This window comes from Trachurus japonicus, chromosome 14 (assembly GCF_045865225.1).
Source record: "Trachurus japonicus isolate A0001 chromosome 14, Traja_1.0".
Taxonomy (NCBI): Eukaryota; Metazoa; Chordata; class Actinopteri; order Carangiformes; family Carangidae; genus Trachurus; species Trachurus japonicus.
In genome coordinates this window covers 6,872,555-6,891,851 of record NC_140920.1, presented here as the reverse complement: position 1 = coordinate 6,891,851, position 19,297 = coordinate 6,872,555, and the positions used below count along the sequence as shown (strand labels likewise).

Sequence of the window (19,297 nt, the reverse complement as noted above, 5' to 3'; positions counted from 1 at the left end):
ATGCAGCAGATGCTCGTCCAGAGCTCTTTAAAATGGGTCAGGAAAGCTTCAGTGTCCTGCTTAATGACAGGGTGAACACTGGCTGCTGAGACGGCAGATTGGACTTTTAGCTTAACCAACGCTTCCTGGAGACGGAGCCGCTCTGGAGGTTAATTCTCCAGAAACAGCACCAAATAATTAAAGGTTCTGTGACACGACCTGTGTCCCAATTCCATATTCTACAGTAATGCAAACACAGGTGCTGAGTATGTATGTTGTGTGTCGAAACACCAATAAGTGACAACGTTAAATACGCTCAAAAATAGTCAGCAGCTTTCCTCCTGACTGTGCCGTCGGTGTGAGATATTGTCCAAAATTCCAGGGCACAAATGAAATGCAGGAACCACTCACAGCAAAAATTACAGCACTTAAATCAAACTGCAGAGGTGAAACAGCTCCAATAAGATCTTGGGGAAAGGGAAGGTAAATCTTTGGACCAGGATGTTGCGACAACATATTTTAAAGAGGAGGCAAGACACAGCAGTATATCCTGACAGTGTTTGACACAAACATTTACACTTATTATTACACCTATACTAAACCATAACCTGTAAAAAAAAAAGAAAAAAAGTGGGAAATATAATTTATCTAATAAATGGGTGAGTCTGGAGAGTCTGGTTAGTGTCGCTGCACTGTTGTCAAACCAGGCAGCATGAAGTCAGAGAGCTAGATGTTTTAAGAGAAGTGGATAGCTACTGTTCAAATATGCCACTAAATACATTCCAGTGCACTGTGCACAGCAGGCAGGCCCATAAAGGATGTGCATTAGAGCCCCTCTCTTGCTGGGCTGATTGACTTCCTGCTCAATGGTGCACGCATGGATGGCAGGAAAGTGTTTGCAGTTGTATATGATATGTATATATATATTTATATAAACACTTCCTTCACTTTCTAACCCGCTGCTCTTCTGTGCTTTCTCGAAAGACTAAAAACAAATCCTTAACTTTCACGTTTCTATGCTAAGATATATCATGGAAGTTAGCTTAATGCTGAATAACATCAAATCTGACCTTTATGTTTCCAGGTGGCCTTTGTCTATATCATTTCCTGGAAGGGGATCTATTTTAGGTTTTGTGGGCTGACAGCTGCTTCTGAAGGCTTTAGGTGGAGGAATGTTTCCCTTTGTTTGGTTTGGGTGTCAGGTCCTAGAATATGTGCTGATGTGAAATATGTCAACTCCACACTGGCCTGGAGGTTTCTCCTTGGAGCAGGTATTTGCTCGAGCACCGTCAGCACATCGGACCGGGCTGTAAACTGGTTAATGTGCAATATACAGCTGCAGGTCCTGATGTACGTTTCTGTGGGAGGTAATCTCTGAGGAGCAGGCCGTCCATGCCGGGAAGACAGGGAGCAGCACTACACCTCTATACATCTCTAGATGTTTTTATTTGTTGTCATGCATCTATATGAGCTATAATTAGTTTCCATTATCATTCAGCACTTGTTTCCTTCTCCACTCTCACTTATCTGTCGGACCATGTTTACATGCCTCCTTCCTCCTCCCCCTACTTTTTCATCCCTGCATGTATCCACCCATCCTTGGACATCCATCCACCCATCCATCTAGCCAATCCCTTATCTTCCTCCGACAGTGTCCATTACATCCACCCCTCTTCCCTTATCCTGCCTTTACCTGGTCCTGGTTTGTGCCTCTCATCCGTCTGCTTCCCTCCCGTCATCCCTCTGCGCTAATTCATCTTTTTCCAATTCACCTTTTGCTCGACGCTCTGCCTTACTGATTTACTCTCACTCCATTTTTTGTTTCCTATTCTTCACCCGTCGCGCGTTCTTCACACCATTTTTCAGTTGCCTCACTTCCACCCTTTCCGCCCTTTCTTTTGTTCTTTTTTCATTTCACAGGAGCGTGATTTTTTTTTATGTCTTCCCCAACAAAACGACATATTTCTCACTTTTCTCTTGGGTCTCTTGCCACTGTGTAATGCCTCCGCTCCTCTTCAGTTCCTCCGTAAACCAACTCTCCAGGACATTAGCTTTGCTGCTGGCCTTGGTCCTTTTGCAGACTTTGACTTCTCCCACATCTGTTCCCTCCTTCCTTGTCCTTGACTCTGTTTTCCTCTCCTCCTCTGTCCTCTTTTCCCCTCCTCTCTTTGTCCCCTCTGCCTGGGAACACTTTCACCTTAACATTTGCCCATATGTTCATCTTCCAAATATCATTCTTCATCATCCCCACTGTCCCTCTTCTCCACCTCTTTCATGCCAGTACCAGCTTCCTCCTTGCTTTCCCTAATGGACACATGCATCTCCCTCCTCTTCCCTCCCCCTGCTGTTCTCATTTCTTCAATTCTGACATGCCCCCTAGTGTGCACTCCAGTCTCATTTGGGGTAGTTATATTATTTACAGATTTTGTACCCATGTGATATTAGTAAGGCAGCAGGAAGTAATGTCTATAATATAATAATATACCCTAACATAATTAACGGCCTGTAAATTAAAGGGCACTCAAGTAAATTAAGACAATTAGGGGAGCACTGCTCTCTCTGTGTGCTCATCATTACATAAAATCTTTATGCAGTCTTTTTTGGGGAAGTAAAGGGAATGATTCATAAATAAACCGGTGTCAAATATTGTAAAACATTATCACAAAAATGTTCTGCTCTTGCCAGCAAATCAAACCATATTATGCCAGAGCCTGTTACACAGTAGGAAAAGATTATGACACAGGCTATATATTGCCAGGAATAAAAGCTGTTTAATTAATATGGGGGAGGGAGGGAGAAAAAAATCAATCTTACTCATACTGTAAGATCAACATGGATTATTTAGGTTTGCTTTCAGCTTGGTCATGCAAAACCACCCACTAGTGGGAAAACACACAGCTTTTACATAAGATCGACTGCACAGCCTGCGGCGAATATTCAGGAATCGGTGATGTTATTGACTGAGTTTAAGTCACTGACACACCGGAGTAGATTTTGTGTATAAATGCAAATCATATCAGGTTTACAACATCCTCAGAGTCACTGCAAGTCAAATGCACACTTTCATTTTTTTTTCTCTGAGGATGGTCTCTGAGAACTCAGTATTTCATTATGGACCAAAGGCTTTTACAGGATGTATTCAAGTACAGTATAAAGGAAACCATAGACACTCCTGTGTTACATTATTCTTGGTGAGAGTGCACAGACAGTGAGGAGCCCTTCACAATCTTCACCTCCTTCACCAGGGGTGCACCATTACACTTCTCCTTGTTCCCGGTCCAAGCAGCAGTGCACTGTACTGTACTTCCAACTTCCAACCACGCGCGATCAGATCAGGCAAGTGAGCGAACAGCAGGTGAAAGCAGTTAGTTTCCTGGCTGAGAGGTTGGAGGTGTGCAGCCCGTCTCCTGCAGATCCTCATCCAACAGCTCAGTGTGGCTGCTCCCTCTCCTTCCATCACTGAGCTGATATCAAACAGTGGCTGTTGTTTTGTTTTGTAGTTAAATTATGAACAATAACAGAAAGTCGGGAGGTCACTGACATGTTTCCTTTGACTACTACGTATAAAAATCATCAACCTGTGTTTTGGAATTTAAATACCTTTTTTTTCAAGTATATTTTTGGGGGCTTTTTATGCCTTTATTGGATAGTATAGTAAAGAGAGGGGGAATGATATGCAGTAAAGGGCCACCCAATGCAGGATTCGAACCAGGGCCATCTGCAGCAAGGACTATAGCCTCTACATATGGGTCGCCTGCTGAACCCACTGCACCACTCGGCGCCCCGGAAGTTAAATACGTTTAATGTGAAGCTGCAGTAATAGGAAATGTTTGGTTTAGCATTAGCAGCAACTTCAGACACTAAAACTGAAAATATAATAATATATACATGTTTTGGGGCGTAGGCTGAATCACCATTGTGTTCCCTCCCCCCTTGGCAGCAGTAGTTATGACACAGACTGTGTTTATTATTCACATCAAATTCTTCTGAGTTTGCTGCTTTAAGAAAAGTTTATTTGTGCACACACAGAATCACATCCACATCTGTCCAGACAGATGGTACCATCTATTTAAGTGTGTGTACTGTAAAGTATATGATAAATCAATGATTGTACATTGCGGGAAGCCTAACTGAGGCTTATTACGACCCATAGGTACGTTTTATTGTCGGATGATCTGAGGCAGCTGTGATGATTCTGACAAGTGAAAAGGAGGAAGTCATGTGATGTAGTATAAAGAGTGAAAACACGGCTTTTGTTGTTTATTTAAATTATGATCTTGGCTCAGTTGTAGTTATTATAACCCTGACAGTGAAGGCGCTGTATCAGAGGTTACATACGGTCGTTCAGGTCGGAGAACTTTTGGTTTTGGGGCTATTTCAATGATTAATCCTTCTGATTAAACATGCATCATTAGTTTGTGCATATTTTTTCTTCCCACTGCATGATATAAATCTTTAAACACAAGGTGACAAATAGGTATGTTCACACAAAAGCCTCAGCAAGTTCCTAAAGCAGCTGGGCCACAGTGGACGTCAGTCAAACAGGAGGAAACCAGCTGTTTTAAGTTGTGTTTATATGAGCCTGAGTAGGATGATGTATGTGGGAGTGACTCAAAATAAACTACAGCGCCTGTGTTTATGGAAATGAAGCGACATGTCAGCAAAGTGGCTGCACGTGATGTCCCTGAAGCAAAAAATAGAATATCACCAGATTAGTCATTTAAGTGACACAATGGTGATCATAATACACTGGTGACTAGATAAATCATTGTTTGCTTGTTTTTTTGTGGCACCCTGTGTCTGATATGTTTCACACACACATACCACAAATGACTTTATCAGTTTTGTTTTTTATTTTCTTGGAATTTTTGTTCATTTCATCAGAGTGAGGCAATCAAGAGGCGCTCAAAGTGTCCAGGCAGGCGAGAAAACCACTCAACCAGAGCAGCCAATGCCTTGACCCTGTGACACAACTGTCTGCTCAGGGCTCATCATTCACACAGAGGTTTGGTTTTTCACGGCGATGTGTGCTCATGCATGTGTGTTTGGAAAAGGTTTTTGATCTCATTCCCTTATTATAATGTTTTTATTGTTATTTTTTGTTTTTTGGGTGTGTGTGTGTGTGTGTGTGTTTTTGGTTGAGGACAGTAAAATAAATAGGCTACCGTGCATCATGACATTTTGGGTTTCACATTTCCCAGATCTCTGGGCCAAAACCATCCAACTGTATATCCAAGAATGTATAAATCCATCCATCCACTCATCTATCCCCTTCTCATCCCCTCATCCACCCACCCACCCATCCAGCCAGCTATAGCTAGCCATCTGTTATTCTCTCAACTTTTTCCCCTGCTCCTGTCTCTCTTTCTCTCTCCCTCTCTCATTTTCTCCCTATTCCAGAGCCCATCCATGATATGAATGCTCTGCTCCAGTGAGCAGTGTGCTTTTTTTTTTTCCCCCAGACATCCTGACGGAGAGAGACAACCTTGGCAGAAGACTTTATGTAAGCAGTTCATTAGCTCCTCAGCTCTGGACCCCCCACACTCACATGATAATCAGGCATGGCTGCCATGGTGAGAAATTACTCAGAAAAATATCCATTTGACATAAAGACTGAGAACACTCCAGCAGCCGGACATGTTATGCAACTGTGACTCTGGTCTGTTTTTCCGCTGCAGGAGTGACGGCACTGTAGGGCAGAAAAAAAGGCCGTGCTGTTGATTAAAAGGACAAATTAAAAGAGGCCTTTATTTAACTGCCCTTTTTAAACTGTCACTTTAGGCGCAAGAGGCTCACACTCACACTGAGGTTTGGGAAAGCAGCCCTGCACGGCAATGATATCATTTAATTCCACAACAAAGGGTTGTTACTGTACCCCGCCTGACACTTGTGATGGTAACCAGTGGAGCAATTGTGGTTGAATAAAGTGTAAGTCACTGAAACAGCCTGTGTTATGGGATGTTATGGGATTGGTTATTGACTCAGGGTGCACTAACTGTGACCGACTGTGATGTAAAAACATCGACTGCTCAGATAAACTCTGCGATTTAGGAAAACTCATTACAGCTGATGAGAATATTTCTGATCCTATCCAACAAAGTACATTTACTGAAGTACTTGTACCTGAAGGTTAGTTTTATTTGAGTATTTTCATGCTCTGCTGAGGCAGAACGATTGTCCACCAGTGACGTGGTTGTGAGTTCGATCCCCAGCTCCTAACATCAATACGCCGAAATGTTATTGAGCAAGATGCCGCATCTCAAATAGCATCAGGACAACACCTCACATGACCTCTGGCATCTCCATGTGTGCAGCTTACTGGATAAAAACATGCGGCAAATATTAAGATTCTCTCTGTTTGATTTGCAGGTTATTTTTTATGTATTTCATTCACAGTACAACAAACACTTCTTCAGCCTCCGTCAGTCGGTTTGGATCATTTGTTTTTGTCAGATTCTGATTAGAGAAGTTGTGTAAGGAGCTGGGAGACCAGCTGAGCCATGTGGTGCAGTTTTTTTTAGTTGGTCCAGCTTCTGTAGTGATTATTGGAAAAGTATAAATAATACAAGATGGGTTTTTTTGTTTGTTTTTTAGATTTAAAACATTTACTGTCCAAATAGAACGATATATATTCCATTATATTTACCTGTTTACCAGCCACTGTGGAATAAGTCAACAGACCCCACATGCACCAACTAAACAGCTTGTGCACTGTAACTAAACTAAACTAAATTAGAATTATATCTAATTTGTTACCCAAAATGAGATTAGTTGCGTTAAAGTGTTCGTCTGTCATAATTAAACCAATTAAGCTTCATGATTCTGAAGGTGCACAATCAGGCGTGATTTGGCGCAGCAGCTGAAGGCTGGGAGAGCGAGGCCTCCTCCTCCTCCTCCTCCTCCTCCTGATCGCTGAGCCAAGGATTGTGTTTTTAAATATAGAAATGTGTTAATAGCCTCTGGTAAATGGTTCAAGTCCACTCACGGATGTGTAGGAGACGGGAAAACAACTGCACATGACGCATGCACTCTCATGTGCTCCACCGATACTCTCTTGCTTTATACAAAGGCTAATTATGCAATAAATATGCTTTTTTTTTGGTTTTGCTAAGTATTGAGTTTTATGTGTAATATTCCAGCCCTTACCTCTGAATACATTCTTTAGTTGTGTGTTTCTGCAGATTTACATATTCATCCTTGTAACTGAGGAAAACTGACATGATTGATGACCTCTGACCCCACGGCAAAGAAAGACACTCCCCTGCTCAACAATCACTGACTTTTCCTTGTAGCAAACAGACATAATTATATTTTATATTCATATTTAAAGCCGGGTGAATAGCGGAGGATGTTGCTGCTCGAGTGAACACACAGATTCGGTACGACTAGAACAACAGCAGCTGGTAAGAGGTGTGGGAGAACCGACTCAAAGTTAGCTCAGGAACAGATGGACCAGCTGGTCTCTTCTGCTGGGTTACCATGGTAATGTGGATTTGACCTTATTTGTGTCTAATATTTCTACTGCCCCGTGACCACAGCACCCCCGAATCCTTCCTTCAATAAGACAAGCATATATGTCCATGTCTTAACTACACACACACACATACACACACTCATGTACTTGCATAGAAATCCACTTAAACACACATTAACCAGTCATCAATGGAAATCCCATGCGTTTGCACACATTTGCCCACACACACACACACACACACACACACACTCTCATGCGTGCACGGTGCACACCACCTTCTCCTCTCCTGCAGACTCAGGCAGCGCCCGCTGTGCTCAGAGTTACTGTTGCCTCTTCTCATTCAATTTGCTTTCTAAACCCCAGGGAGGTCTCCCGTGTTCCTCATTAGCATAGGTTCTGTCCACAGCGTGCAGCCCGACATCAATCTTCCGTTTAAGATATGCAAACCTGGAACAAAAAAAAAAAAGGAAAAGAAAAAAGGAAAGGAGCAAAATCAGGCAATAGAAGCTTGTGGGTCAATCTTACAGTGGCTCGTTGACAGAGTAGATTTTGCTTATTTAATATAAAAGTATTTGCTCTTGTTTCATATAATCCTCATTATTTCGTAGCTGTGTGAAGAAAGGGACAAGTGAGGAAGTGGAGTGTCACCTCTGCCCAGGTGGTCACAGTATTTATAGGTACATTACATGCTAATGCTTCATAAGGTCATAAAGGAGCCATTAAGCCCTATTCTCTACACCCATAAAGCATCTCTGTGTTCACTACAGCTCGTGATTTAAGCTGATAAAGCATATTCACATCGCCTGAACTACAATGACTTTTTGTTATACGATGAACTTACAGCCACCTATAAGTCCGAGGTGTTTAACTCTGTTTACACTGCTGCTTTACTGGCTGCTGAGCTCTGCACCAGTCTGTCCTTCTTCCACCCAGTCCCCACATCCAGTCTTTATGGTCCACACCTAAATTAATCCCCGCCCCCCCCAAAAAAAAAAAAAAAATTAAAGGCTAAGTACATTGATTCTAATTATTTGAATGGAGCTCTAACTGCTAAGGAGGCAGGTTCTCTTGCCAATAAAAGTCTTATTTCCTCTTAAGCACATGCAGCCAGGAACCTCAGTTGATATATAGATATGCTTTAATGCTAAAATCATGGTGCCTAATATACTGTTGGGTGCTATAAATTGCTTGTACAGCTGTTTATATTCTGTAAGTGCTGGAAAGGTTAGAAGAACAGTGTGTAGAAATGTTTTTTTTTCCCCCTTTTTGGTCGTGAAAATATATTTCCATGCAAACCATGACACCCTGACATATCAACTAGTTTCTTATCTCATGTTATGTGGATTAATGAGCAAGTGCATGCATGGTGCCGTCTATCTCCAGCATAATCTAGATGTTGAGGTCACACCAAGCTGCTTAATAAAAGTGGTTTCTCTGTAAGCACAGATCGGCTTTTCCCATCACCCAGTACATACTCTCTCTCCCTCTCTCTCCCTCTCTCTCTCTCCGTCCCCTGCTGTAATCCTCACAATGAATGTCTTTTGCCTAAACTGCACTGTCAGGAGTAACAGTGCACTTCACACTCTGAATGAATGTGGGATTTAGGTGTACCAGTTAGTGGACAGGAGCAGAGTTGATTCATACATAACTGGGAACCTGAGCCTCTACTGTTACACTGTTACACTGTTCAGCTGTGCAGATTTAAGTGGGTGTGTCCATAATGTACTGGCTGAGAGGAGTAGGTGAATATAAGCTTCAAATATACTGTTTTGCATCATATAAGATATCCTTGTTAATTTATCAATCAATATATTCTGCATGTGTCATTTAGGACAATATCTATACCGTATACAGTATTGATATAAAGTAAATGAAATATGAAAAGACAAACACCTACTGTCTGATGTAACCAGTGTTAGTACTGGTGCTACAGTCCATGAGGATCAATAAAAGTAATCAGTCTTAACTGTCTCGTCCTCACCTCCTCTGCGATTTCCCTCATTAAAAGACATGGGAGTCAGACACCTGCTCAGATCTGTGTGTGGCAGTTTTGACATATCATCAATACGGCCCAGGCTCCACTGACCCTGGATCTGTCCACTGTGAGAATCAGCTTTGATTTATGTGGTTTAACATGTTAAGTGTAATTTAGTTCAACTGGTTTCTTATTGGTTTCCACCACCAGGTTGTTGTTTTTACCGTGCGTCAGAGGAGATTTTTGTAAGTTCACCAGGTTCGTGCCGCCAGCAAAAGTTTGAGTCCTGAGTCATGGAGGGAGGGAGGGCTGCACAGTGCACCAGGATATTTTCAGGTTCAATCGGCAATGAACAGCAGAGAGTCTGAGTGAGTTTGTGTGGCCAAGGAGCAACACACGATATATTGTATATAAACCACATTTATCAGAAAAAAGTTCTGTTTTTCACCAAATTTCGTTTAAAAATTGCGTAATTAATGCAATGCAACATTTAGGTAATGCAACTGTGTTTACAGACTTGTTGCTGTTTTGAGATTTTCACAATCAAACACACACACTCGTGCACATCCAACACTCCACCTGGCTGTGAAGGGTCCTCGACCACCTGCTCCAGATCTCAGGGTGAACACCGGAGTGTTTCAGGCTCGATTCATCATCTTTCGCTTGAATGTTGACAATACTTTTGCACCTGCATTTGTATTTTCCTGCATGCAGCTGTACACTTTATTCAAGATGTCACCTCCAGGCTTTATGCTTGGATTATGAGCTGAAAAGAAGACGAGGAGCTCGACAGTTGTTATTTTGTCTCTTATGTGCGTCTGAGACAAACACACAGAGAGAGAGAGAGAGAGGGTTCTCTGAGCCAATATTTGTTCATCTGTAATGTGTTTAAATAAGATGATTTTGATAAAAAAAAAATCACTTGGCTGTTCGCCCAGGCCACAGAACTCTCTCTATTAATCTCTAAAAAAAAAAAAACTTGTCATATGAACTGCAGCAACTTCATTATGAAGCTATAGCTTTCAACTCTAATAAATGTGCTTCACTCTGTTTTGTTACCCTGGCACACGCAGGCTAGTTGTAATAGTTTAGATTTAATTAATTGACATAAGGATTTGCTAATCTGATATTTGTGAATTGCACTGCTGGAATGAAACGTATGAAACCTGAAGCAGCAGGGAGGGAGGATAAATTAAGACTTTCCTCATTTTCTCTGGTGCGAAAAGTGTTTGTGAAGTGAAGGTGGTGAGAAACGCTGTGAGAGAGCGAAAAGCAAGTGTGACTGTAGACGAGAGAATAGAAGAATAAGAAACAGGTGTGCACTCGTGAGTGAGTCGATGGAAGCTTGATGCAAAAAGTTGAGATGTGACCCCCCCCACCTGGCAGCGTGGGAGGAGGCCCGGCCGCTGGTGCCCTTCTCTACGAGCTCCCAGTGACCTCCCGCAATAAGAAAAAACTGGTTGCTATGGTATCAAGAGGGATTTTAATGATATGCTCGGAGGCGTTGCTATAGAGAGAGAGAACGGTTTGATGCTGCCAAAGAGGGCAGCGTATCTCCATGCCTACATGGCAGTGTGGTGTTTGAACTGCTAAAAGTGATCAGAACAATGCTTGGTTTTAAGTGCAGGCCCAGCTGGTGGCGCATGTAGCTTCTGTTTCAGATGGATGTTAAACACAGGATACAGTTTAGCCGGGAAAAATCTTATATTTCAAGTCTGGATTCATCACAGAGCCTTGTTCACACACACATCCAGTGCTCGGCTCAGTGGGGCACACTTCACATTCTGGATTAACGTCCTTAAAACTGTTCAGAAATCATAATACAGCTGTTTTTGTCATTTTAGATCTCTATTTAATTAACAAAAAAAGTGGTTTAATAAAATAATGTCTGTAAATAAGAAACTGGTGTGAGGCTGGATGTTATATTTCTGAGGATTTTGATATTTGAGTTTAAATATGGCCACTTGAGCACATGTTTTTGAGTAATAATTGATAGTGTAGGTGAAATTCACAACAATAATCCAGTTTCATCACAGTAATCCATTCAAAGATGTTTTTTGATCTTATATTGAAACACTCACCGATGCTCCTCACCGCCCTGTCTCCATTGAGAGTGTGTGCGTGTGTGTGTGTGTGTGTGTGTGTGTGTGTGTGTGTTTCTGTGTGTGTGTGTGGAGCAGTGGAGTGTATTGAAGGAGGTCGTTTGTCACTGGTTCTGTGGTTATTTTTAACCCTCCCTCGTGTGCAGGTCTAATCAGAAACTGGATGTTCCTCATCAAATTAACCAGGAAATATATTTTCCTGAAATGAGCCTGGGTCTGTACATACATCCTAGCATGATGTAGCAGGCTAAGGTCAATTACAAAAGAGGGTTACTGGGGCTAATCAGATCAGGGCTGAGTTGTGCAATTTCTCCACTAATTTCTCCACTAATGGCTCCAGATCAGAAGAGGTTAGAGTTATTACTTACTTCATAATGGGGCAATATCCCTAAGACAAAGTCTTATTGGAAATTAATGAAAAGGCGACTCTCTGTTCATTTTTTCTCCTTTTTTTAAACTGAAACCAAAGAAAATCTTCACCAATAAATGGCAATAAAGTTAAATATTTTCTATTTTGACTGTGTTACTGTAAGACATAGTTTATGTTTGTTTTTTGTTTTTTTTATTATTATTATTTGTAGAGCTGCCAAACGATAATAACAAGCTAATGCAAATGACTTTTAAAGTGCAATTGACACATGTACATCCATTAAAGCTACGCAGCAGTAACATGTGAATGGCAAGTAGAAACAAACCCAGGGCATTGCTAGCCATTGAGTTCTACTGCAAATATGTATCCAAATAAATTTAATGATGTATTTACATCACCCAAACCCCTTAATATGCATTACAAATTAAAAATGATACCTCTACTGTAATTTTCAGGGCAGGTGATATTCAGTCTGAACTGACTTTGTTAAAGGGGTCTGGTGACGCCCCTGAACAGTCCTCAGAAAATGATAAAGAAACAGGTCTTTGGAACTGAAGTTCAGTTTCAAAGACCTGAGAGATTGTTCTCTTGACAAGACAAAAGTTATTTGCATTTACTGTTGTGTGTGTTTTCACATGGGCAGTGTTTAGATCAAGTCCAGTTGAACTTTGGGCCCAAGTGCGTTTGGATCAGTGTGAACACAACAGTCACTCTGTGGTGCAGCTACAGTTAAACTCTGGTGCGGTCCGTTTGTTATGTAAACGCCGCCAGACATTGATCCGCTCCAAATGCCTGGACCTGCCATGTAAACATGAGTCGCAACGGAAACGAATGGACAACTGTCCAACCAGTCCACCTCAGAGGTTATTCTTAGTATTTGTTCTTGTTTCGGATTGTTGCAATAATAATAAACACACATTTGCAAAAAGCAGACTATTTGTCCATTCCCATGTTGATAAAAGACAAAATATCGCTCTTAAGTTTAATTTGGAACAGATAAAAAATGAGAGACTAATCACGTTCAAAAATTTTAATCGATTGACAGCCCTAATTATTTGTTTTTAAGGGGAAAACAGTAGATCAATTATGTAGAAATGACTTCTTGACAAAACATCAGTTTGATTTTCAAACACAGATTATAAGATGTTGAGTTATCTCATTATTATTAGTTATAGATTATTGTGAGACTATGAAATAGAAATTATGTATAATTTCTGATCATTTCTGACATCCATCTTCACTTGAGGCTGAATGCTCCTCTACAGGACCGATCTGTTCTCACCTGCATATTTTATCCTTGTTTATAAAGTTTACCCCGCACTGGGACTGACAGGACTGAAAACAGGAAAACTAATGAAAGTTATAGAAGCTTGTGAAATTACCATAAAAGCTGCATTTTAAATCAGCACTTCATTTTTTAAGCTGTGATTATTTTCTCCCCCAAATTTATTCTACCACTTTTAGCTTCCTCCTCTCAAAATGTGACATTTGTTTACACACATAACAAACTTCATGTAAGAATATACTCTGTGTATACTGTAAATATTTTTTTTATTAAAATATTTCATTGCATTGCAGTTCATTAGATGAGTCACGCTGCTTCTGGGTTTATATACAGTCAAACATCACCTGCAGACCTGTGGTATTCTCTGCTCTAACATTGTAGTATTTTTTTTGTCCCTTTAGCTGATTTGCATATCAGTCTTTAACTACTTTATGGGATATTGATTATGCAGATGATTTTATTTCAGGAGCATCAGTCTGAATTTAAAAGACTTTAGTGAGGCTGTGAGAGTGCTTCTACAAACAAGCCTTGCACTTTTACGCATTTCTTTGTTAGGAAGAAGAAAATGTTCTTCCTGCTGGTGTTCATAGTCTCAGTGTTGCCGTCCTGCAGTGTCCTGTGATAAGCAGAATTTAAATGAAAAGAGACATCATTTACCTTGTCGTCTGTGTAAAGAGATATACCTCCCCCTGCCCAAAGTTATTTTGCAACAAGTGACAGTAAGAAAGCGGCTCCAGCTGTGACGAGCGTCTTCAGATCTCATTTAAACATGTCACTCACTGACAAGTTGCATAATTTTGCTAAACACTGAGGATTTTCTCCTCGGGTCGATACTGCATCGACTGCATAACGGCCACAGAGGCCTCACTGGATCAATGCTCCTCAAAGCACTGCAGACACTTTTTTCTTTCTCCATATATTCAAAAGCTGAAATGTGATAAGTCATCGTGCCAAAGTGTGAAACTGCCTGGGTATTTTTTCATATAGCTACCTACTAGAATGATTTACAGCTCTATATCTCAGACTACTGCCCAGTTACATCTCTGTTTATCCCAGTGGTTCCCAACCTTTTTTGGCTCATGACCCCATTTTGAATCAAAAATTTCTGGCGACCCCTGATCATGTGCAGTCATGTGATCGTGGCCGTCAATCATGCATCAGCTCAGATATTTTTATATGGTGCATTTTATTTGAACTTTATATTTGAGAAAGTGAAAGTACAGAATGCAGTTGTTTAAGATTGTGTGTGGTGTTTTTAAGAATCATTTTAATAAGAATTATAATTAGTTACAAGAATATTTTTTATCAGTAATTGTTTTTAATCAATTATTAGACATTTCAGGTGACCCCATTGGAATTCCAGGCGACCCCAAGTGGGGTCCCGACCCCAAGGTTGGAAAACACTGGTTTAACCAGAATCATCAAAATTTTGTTTGTCTTGAGTCTTGGTTATAAAGTGTTTTCTGAGTGACCATTGACCTCCAAAGACATATCAATTCATCTTTGAGTCCAAGTGAACATGTATGCAAAGTCAGAAGGGAGTCCCTGTGAAAGGAGTCTGACTGCAGATATCACATTCACAAGAGTAAAATGTGTGTTTTGTGAGGACAACAAGACCTTGATCTTTGACCTTTTAAAATCTAATTGGTTCATTCTTGGTTTATAGAGCATGTGTTTGGCACAAATTTGACAAAGTCAAAGTGTTGCTGAGACAGGTGGACGTGTGTACTGTATGTTGCGTGGTGTAGGAACATGAAAACAGCTCTGAGCAGCAAATGGAAATCTGTGTGTATGACGTATGTGTGTGTGTGTGTGTCACGTTCTTCAGAGGAAACGGAGATGGAATAAAAATAAATGAGATTCAGCCGACACATCCACACTAAGCAGCAACACTGCTCCTGTTTCTGTGGCTCCATCTCACACACACACACACACACACACGCACACACACACAGAGAAGGGAGTGTGTTCCCATCTGTGTGACACACAGCGTTTCCGGGTTATTGGCTGGTTTTCGTGCCGTTGCTGCTTCTTCTTCTCCGACACCAGCTCGGCATGTCAGGCACGAGAGAGCGAGAGTTCTGCTTGTGTGCACCTTTATTTATTCAGCTTTTATCTGACTCCCCCCTCCTCCCTCTCTCTATTTATTTATTATATCCCACTCCTTCTGAATTTCCCCACTATCCTCTGCTCACTCTATTCCAGACTTTCCCCTCACCTCTCCTATACCTTTCCATATTTCCTCCCTCCCTCCCTCTCTCTCTCCGTCCGTCCGTCTCTCCATCTTCTCCTCTCCCGGGTTGACAGTGTGCAGAGATGATGAATCAGACTGCATGTGACAGTCTGGCATTTGACTGAATCTGATGTGGTTAATATGAGGCTGCTGACAGCGCGCTGGAAATCGTTAAGAGAGGAGGAAGCTCGGAGACACGGGCTGCTCACTGCTGCTGCTGCTGGTGTGTGGCTGTGTGTGTGTACGGGCAGCATATGTTTACTTCTGTGTGTGTGTGTGTGTTTGTGTGTGTGTGTATAAACACCTCTCCCTGGGGGGTCAAAGGTCAGCAGAATAAGCTGCCTCCCTTTGTCTCTGCCTACACGTAGCTATCGTCCTTTTTCTAACAGCTACTCCTGCACGAGTTCATACATCAGCCTGACTGTGGAGGCCAAACTTCAACTAATGATGCACACAAACACACACACACAGACACACAACTGACATTACATAAGCGTTACCTGTGGATACGATAATTTCTTAAAGAATGTTTATAACTTTCTCCCGTGGTAAAAACACACTCGTTCTGCCTCTGTCCTCCTTGTCGAAGCCTGATTCAGTGACGCTCTGATTATTTTTTTTACTATCTTTACTTTACTCACATTATTTTATCAGATTAAATTAGATTGTGTGAAACAATCATACAGAAAAAAATATTCTTGTCATATTATTTAGCAGTGCACTCGATTGCATGCAGTGAATTATATCTGAGTTGTGAGTAATTATCACTTTTTACATGTGTGTGCTGTGATTTGTGTACATATCAACACATGCATGAGCATCTGTGTGCATCCACACACACACACACACACACATAGGGATATTTCAACATGTCACTCTGCGTGTGTGCATGTGGTGACAGCGTGCGCTCAAACTGTGATTTTCTCTGCGCGTGTGTAAAAAGCATATGGTGAGTCAGTGTGTAGGAGTTGGAGCGTTAGTGTGTGTGTGTGGGAGGAGGGAGAGAGAGGAGAGAGAGAGTTGGTGATGGAGAGGAAAGAGGATTCAGGTTGTGCACCAATAGGTGGCACTCTACCCTTTTGTGATTGGCTGTGGTGACCCAGACTAACACAGGTCTGGGAGCACATGCTTCTTTTCTTTTTTTTTAACATCCCAATGGAACAGGAAGTTGGATGATAAAACTTCCTCCTGTTTTGTTTCCAGCTCTGTGGTTAATTCTGCCTGCTGGCTGCTCTTAGTGTGGAGGAACAAGAGCAGAGAGTGACGGAGGTTACACCACTCTGCTGTGAATGAATGGAGAGTTAACACTGCTGAGGTAATAGAAGCTCTCTCTTTCTCTCCTTCAGGGCTGAATACACGTCTTTATGGCCTCTCCTGCCCACGTATGTGCTCAACGGCTGTAAATATAGCAGCGTAAAAAACTGATACCGAATCTCAACCCTGACACTCTGAGCTGGAGTCGACTGTAATGTCACTGATTCACACAAGAAGAACATGAGTTACGTAAATGTGTGTGTGAGTCCCAGAGATATATCGTCACAGCGATCAGTGGAAATGTGTGAAAGAGAGGGATCAATGTGTGTGTGGTTAAAATGATCCAGAAATGTGAGTGTGTTTTTGTTTGGAGTGCCACAAAGCAAAAAGAAATAAAAGCCTCGCTAATAAGGCCTTCAGAGATTAAATATTCACAATTGTTCTTTTTTTTGTTGTACCTCTCACTGCATGGTGGTGGTTTTATACAAACAGACCTGGAAGAGGAGAGAATATAAATATATAAATATAAATATAAATATAAATATAAATATATATATATACAGCATCTGGCTTTATTGAACATACTAAACAGTCCTGTGGGAAAAGTAGCAGGAGTGAGAAGGAGTCGGAGTAAATTTATTAACAGAGGAACAAAATACCTGAATTCTGTTGCAATAAAAACAGGTCATCGTCGTGACGACGTTTACAAAGAGCAGAGTACAAAAAAAAGAAAAAAGAAAAAAAAAAGGTTGTGGTAGTTTGCGGTAGTTTGTGGTTGGGACCAGCTGATCGTCGAGCAGGGTCGTACAGAAATACTTAATCATTATTCACAAAATATACACGTAAAATAACAATGTGAAGCATTCATTGTCTTCTAAATTGTGTCCACAAAAGACAGGCAGAGTCCAAATGAGACAACAACAAAAAAAAAAAAAACAGGAGAGGAGATTAACAGTGGCTAAATGAAAGAATCAATAAAGCCCATGCCTGTGGAATGAAATGAAATGACTAAAGGGCAGTTTATGGCCGTAGTCACCATAGCAATAGAAGTCTATATACTCTATGGAGTTCACAACCCTCTACATTCAACAACCCTAACAAGCACATCGAGGGTCGGAGGTCATGCAAGTGCGGTTCTCCCGGTGGTGCGATGGAGCTGAGCAGCTAGGCCGGGGGGGTCAGAGGGCAGATCAATCGGGTCACTGATAAAAGCAAATGAGCTCAGTCATATAAAAAAATGCACACATACAAACACACATATATACACATATATACATAAACACACGTACTTCACATAGACAGCCCCGTCTCTCTCTCTCTTTCTCACTGCTGTTATTTATTTGTGTTTGTTTTGACGCGTCGACTGACGTTTATCTGCAGAAAAAAACACTCAGACGACCTCCCTGCAGGAGGTGGGAGGTCCAGCCAGCACTTCTGTAGGCAGTCACTCAGTTATTCATTTATTTATTTTATCCACTTACAATAGAAGCCGATACACGAGGCAATAAGAGCTGAGATCATGCCCCGTCTCTTCCCAAAGACGGACGACACGAGGGTGACGATGAAGGAGTGAAGGACGGACAGAGGGACGACACAGAGACGGTTCATACAGTCTGACACCTCGTTTGGTCGTCTGGTGCACACATTAAAAAAACAAAACAAAAAAACATGCAACAACAGGCCTTAAAATGAATAATACAGAATAAATTAGTTACAACTACAACAGGCCGTAGTTGCACATCATTTCATCAAGATTTAAAAAACGTCAAACTTTAGTTTTTAACCCTGACCGCGCTCCTCCCTGAACTTGAACAAAGTTTGAATGTCCCCACCTCTGTCTTAGTTACGCCATAGCTGCCATGCACAGATATTTTAGTGTTAATTTAAAATCCTTGGCACTGTGTGTGTGATGTGAGTTTTTACAGACTCAGTTTGTGAAACTTCAGTTTTAAGAAATAGATCCCACTCCTGTGAGTGTCCAGGTCCAGTATATTGCATTATATTTAATTGTAATTGCATATTTTGACCCCTTAAATGTTTTAAACGTGCATTATTGATTCACTATATCAATACTATTGAACTGAGCTCTACCATGCTGGTCTGTTCACAAAGTCAGAGTGCTCGTAAGAAGTTCACATAATTACAACAAATGAAGAGCTTCCTTTCCCGAGGGGAATTAAAATAAATTACAACACAATATTTAATAACTATAGGGAACCACTTTGTGTTTTGCTCTGTGTGTGTTAAGACTAAATAAGAACAGAGCACTTCACACCAATCGTACAGTATTTCTTTGAAGAGTGTGTATGACGATTTTCATCAAAATCAAATGCGTCGGTGGTGCAAAGTCTTCAAGACGACCGTAATCTCCTGGCACACTGTGAGGCTCCACGTTGCAGAAGGTGCCTGTGTTAATATGAGACACCTTTAATAAGAGCATCCTGGTGGATGATGGATGCAAACACACATCAGCTTATATTTAGACACCACATGGCTTTATCATGTCACCCTCTCTACTTAATTGGAAACAGTGCATAATCATATGCAAATCCACACCAAGTGGATTATTAATGAATATGTTTTGGCATTTCGTATAATTGATGATGATAGGTTTAGCTTTCTATT

General features: G+C 41.2%; 1 long non-coding RNA gene across 1 annotated transcript in view; it reads left to right on the top strand.

Annotated features, from left to right (window-relative positions):
* Positions 1–16,980, top strand: part of LOC146974141 (uncharacterized) — a 79,662-nt gene extending 62,682 nt beyond the window's left edge. The window contains exon 3 of the long non-coding RNA XR_015037593.1: positions 16,765–16,980. This is a non-coding gene — a long non-coding RNA (uncharacterized LOC146974141). The remainder of the gene's footprint in view (positions 1–16,764) is intronic.
* The last annotated feature ends 2,317 nt before the right edge of the window (positions 16,981–19,297 follow it).